Raw genomic sequence first — 5,458 nt, 5'->3', positions numbered from 1 at the left:
TTTGTTCTGCAATGAAACATTAAACCACAAACCAAAGAAAATATCTGATTTGCAAGGCTGGATAAAAAGGAATTTCATCACTTTGACTGAAGTGAATACTAATGATATTAAACCAAAATATAATTTAAAGCAGACATGCTTTAAATTCTGAGTGCTCAAAAACACAAACATAGCATCCAATTTTATAAAGAATCATCTCACTTATCAGGTTTATTTTGAATTTCTAGCCATTGCTACTTCAGAAATTGCTGTTGGTATAAGCCTGGTTTTCCTTCAGCCTTCAAACAATTACAGTAATTTACCTAAGACAACAATATTCTATTTTTCTTTTCACTTCCAAAAAGTAGAGGTGCAAACAATGACATGAAGCATATATGTCTAAATTGGTATTCCCTTACTTAAAAATAATCACATAACAAATTGGAAAGGTGATTAAATATGATATTTATTATGATTATTTACATGCCTGCAATAATAGACAAAACTATAAGAAACCATATAGAAATGAGGCCACAGCAAGCTACATGTAATACATAATTTCCTATTTACCTTACACTCTCAGCTGTAAACAAATCTACCAGACTAAATCAAGCACTACCTAAAAACAATCAAACATTACTGAGTTCAGTCAGCATTAGTACATGTAGTAGAAAATATACAGTTCTAAGTAAGGAGGGGTTTGTTACACAGTGATAGACATACACAATAAATTCTGCCTAAAGATATTTCGGTAAGACTGCCAAAAACTCGGGGTTTCCCTGGTGGCACAGTGGTTAAGAATCCGCCTGCCAACGCAGGGGACACAGGTTTGATTCCTGGTCCGGAAGATCCCACATGCTGCGAAGCAACTAAGTCCGTGCACCACAACTACTGAGACCGCACTCTAGAGCCCGCGAGCCACAACTACTGAGCACGCACACCACAACAACTGAAGCCTGTGTGCCCTGGAGCCTGCGTGCCTCAACTACTGAGCCCACACGCCACAACTACTGAAGCCCACGCGCCTAGAGCCCAGGATCCGCAACAAGGGAAGCCACCACAAAGAGACGCCCTAGTACCACAACGAGGAGTAGACCCCACTCGCTGCAACTGGAGAAAGCCCACGCACAGCAATGAAGACCCAATGCGGCCAAAAATAAATTTAAATAAATAAAATAAAGAATTCTTACAAATAATAAAAAACAATTTTAAAAAGAGACTGCCAGGGCTTCCCTGGTGGCGCAGTGGTTGAGAATCCGCCTGCTGATGCAGGAGAAACGGGTTCATGCCCCGGTCCGGGAAGATCCCGCATGCCGCGGAGCAGCTGGGCCCGTGAGCCATGTCCGCTGAGCCTGCGCGTCTGGAGCCTATGCTGCGCAACGGGAGAGGCCACAGCTGTGAGAGGCCCACGTATCGCAAAAAAAAAAAAAGACTGCCAAAAACTCTGTTATGTACCTAAATAAATGCCTCTTCCATCCAAAATGATATAAAAACTAAAATAATTTTAACTTATTGAAAGAAATTTAGTTTAAAATGCAGTACCTGGGTTTTGTTTTCCTGCAGTTTGTATTCTTTAAAGAATGGTTGCGGGGGAGGTGGGAATGGGAATGGATTCCACATAAGGGTTACTGTTACATAAATAACGAAAATACCTAATTCTTGACAGTACAGTTCTAAGCACATTTTTACCTTCAAAACTCAACCGAGGGGCTTCTCTGGTGGTGCAGTGGTTGGGAGTCCGCCTGCCGATGCAGGGGACACGGGTTCGTGCCCGGGTCCGGGAAGATCCCACATGCCGCGGAGCGGCTGGGCCCGTGAGCCATGGCCGCTGAGCCTGCGCGTCTGGAGCCTGTGCTCCGCAACGGGAGAGGCCACAGCTGTGAGAGGCCCGCGTATCGCAAAAAAAAAAAGAAAGAAAGAAAGAAAGGCTGCTGCAGAGAGGTCCCTCTCTAGAAACTGTCTTCTGTAGCACTTTCAGGGGTACCCAGGCCCCACCTCGCTGGGGCTAAGGCGAGCTTCTTACTAACCAAACGGTTGGATCCTCCTCTCTGAGTGAACCCAGGCCCAAATTGCATCATGGCCCATAACCAGTGCTCAGATCACATGAGGGCCCGGCCCACCCCCTCCTACCTAGTCCCATACTTACCACGGGGCCAGCTGCTCCGTCCTCCGCTTCCCCAGAGAACCTTTAACGTCAACTGTGCGGCGGCTCGGCCAAAGCGTGCGCCCCAAGTTCAAGTCTGGCTGCCCGGCGGCTGCAGCGCCTGGTAAGGCCGCACTGAAACGCCGGGCCTGCATGTGCTTCTGGTGGACGCCAGCCAGTGGTAGGCGGGGCTCCATCGGCACTGCTGATTGGCTCCCAAATCCCACGGAATCGCAATTCTCGCAGGGGCCTCAAAGCTTCGCGCTGCCGAGCCGTCAGTGACTGAGTGTAAACGTGACAGAGTAAGGGTCCGGCTTTGTTTGTTTCACTTTTACCTAACTGAAGAGTTAAATTATCTATGTATATTCACAATATGTACCAGCTCTTGCTTGAAGTAGGAATCCAATGTTTTATGAATGGTCCGTTAGTATTTGATTGCGGGAGTCAAATCACGTCAATAAATGAATAAGGCAACTACTTATTCTGTGGGCAAGACACGGTGCCAAGCAACTCGTAAGGACAAACACTGACCTGAAGCGCCAATTTTCTATGAGTTATAATCCAGCTGGGGCAAGATTTAAGTACATTAAAAGTTAAATCATTATAAATGAGCTACATAAAAAGTGCAATAATACAAGAACGGACAGCGAGGTTGCAAGCTGCTCGTTAATCGCCAAAAGAGCAGAATAGAGTATGAATAGAAACAGAGAGAGAATGAGCGAGGGAGGAAGATATAAAGGAGAGGACTGGGAAAGCTATAAGAAGACGAGGGTATTGAAGGCAGAAACGTAAGAAAGTCAAAGTAGTGTTTAGGAAAACGTGAGAAGGAAAAGTAGTTTACCTGTGGTTACATAATTAATTCAGTGAGATGTGAGTGGTAAGGCTGTAGCAGAGAAATAGGAATATTAAAATAATTTATTAAATTTTGTGTAATAGGTAAGTGTGAGATTTACCCATATTCTTGTTCTCTGGAGCTCTGTCCAATACAACTTTCTGCCATGATGGAAATATTCAGCGTGGACACTGTCTACTAGCCGCAAGTAACTTTGAGCCCTTGAGGTGTGACTAATGCGACTGATTTTTTTTTATTTTAATTAATTTTAATAGCCACAATTACCAGATGGTTGAATGAAACTACTCCAAGTGATACCTATGTGTTCTGTCCTGTGAGCTACATATTTAAAAGATGTATTTCATCAAATTGAATCAAAAGGGGGAAAAAAATCTGGTGTTAAATATTATTCTCAAACTCAAACAAAGCATTCAAACTCAAGAAATAAAAGGAGACTATTATTTATTGAGTAGCTACCACAAGCCAGGCTATGTGCTTGCATATATTATCAGTAGCCAGTAGCCTTACAGGATGGGAAAAAAATGGATACTCTGGACCATATTCCTACAGAACAATCTCAAAGTTACTAATCGATCACCAACAAATATCAGTGGTAAAATCTAGTAAAAATGTGCAAATCAGGCAAAACATTTTTACTTAAATATAATGTATGATGACTAATCTCAATAACCAATAAGCCTCATTGTAAATAGATCATAGTTTGGAGAAATTTTGTAAAACAATGACAAGAATTTACTATTTTACCCTTGCATTTCAAAAATAAGTTACAATATAATCTCTCATTTTTAAAAAAAAATTAGTGAGAACTTCAGAAGAAAAAATTTCAAGGGAAATCTGAATTTCATGTGAAATTCAGTGTCTATCATTCTAATGTGTTTATTATTCTAATAATTGTGCATTATAGGCTATGTGTTTTATTTAATTTAATCTGCAAAGGCCCAGCATATCTTTTCTCTAATATAAGACAAATTAATAATCATCCTTTCAAATCTCAGAATTTTCAGCTGTTTTAGTTACATGTGATTCATGTTCAAATGTGATTTTATATGATTTGAAACATGACAAATCTGTCATTATTGAGTGATGAAAATGTTCTACAATTGTGGTGATGGTTGCACAACTCTGTGAATACTAAAAACCATTTAAGTGAACACTTTAAATGGGTGAATTGTGTGATATTTGAATTATATCTCAATAAATCTGTTTAAAATAAATAGACAAGTCAAAGAAAGATATATTTACTATAATTTAGTAACTTATAAGTAAATTTCTTATTTTCATTGAATATGTGGTATTTCACATGATTAAATGGTAAAGAAATTTTGCTTTCTCAGCATTACCCAATATTTCTGATTCTGGTTTTGTTTTATCCAATCTTTTATCCCTTCTAAAATAAAATTAACTGCTCTAAAATTTTCAGTATACCAATCAGTAATCTTGTTCTACTAATAGAAATTTCCCAGTAAGTGCAGTTTAAGAAAATTATACATTTTCCACTAGATGGCACTGGTGGAAAATAGTGTTGCTAGAATCCACACTTTCATCACATCAATAAAATTATTACATTACCACATTGTTTTCATTCACTTTGATTGGTCTGGGTAAGATAAAGAGAAGTGGAAAGTTAAGATAAGATACTTCCTTAACTTGCTAAGCTCCAGGGTAAACAGAGCCCTCATTTTACAGATGTGGACTGTAATACAAGGAGAAATTGTCACAATTTTGTGCTAAAGCCTGAGTGGGAACCCAGAATCCCTAACTTTCGGTTGCCATCATACAACGGTACAATATCAAGAGTGGGGGAGTGGACACCATAGTGAAATGGAATAAGAAAATCTCCATTGTACATTGTACGCATATTATCTTATTTGATCACTAAGCTATTAGCTCCATATATATTATCTCAAATAATCCTAACTAGACAAGCCCAATCTATTAACTTCATGAGGCAAGGAGAGTGATCATTTTGTTTAAGACATATCACTTGGGTATTGCACAGTTCCCAACACATACTAGACAGTCAAAAACATTTCTGGCTTAATAGAATGGATGAATTAATTAAGCTTGACAACTATGCTATTTAGTAGGTAATATTATTTCTACTTTACAGTTGAGGAAACTGAAGCTGGAAGCATGAGGTAATTTGTCCAAGCTCACACAATTCAGTGACAAAAGCATTTAACACAATCTGATATTACTTTGCATTATATATTTTCATGTAAGAATTCCACAATAGAAAAAAAGCTCTCTTAGGGCAGGCATCATGTTCTTCCATTTCTGCATTGTATGTCTATCTCCTTGCACAGAGCCTGGCTTACGGTTGGCACCCGATGAACAGTATTTACCTATTTTCATTCATAGTAACCCTGGACTTGAACATTTAAGAAGCTCTGCTCCTGAACCATTTTCTGGTTTGTTCCTTTCAGTTCATTCCAGTGCCACTGCCTTGTTTCTGGATTTCTGCCAGTTTTATGCTGACCTCT

Source organism: Pseudorca crassidens, chromosome 6 (genome assembly GCF_039906515.1).
Source record: "Pseudorca crassidens isolate mPseCra1 chromosome 6, mPseCra1.hap1, whole genome shotgun sequence".
NCBI lineage: Eukaryota > Metazoa > Chordata > Mammalia > Artiodactyla > Delphinidae > Pseudorca > Pseudorca crassidens.
Note: the sequence above shows the minus strand (reverse complement) of the source record.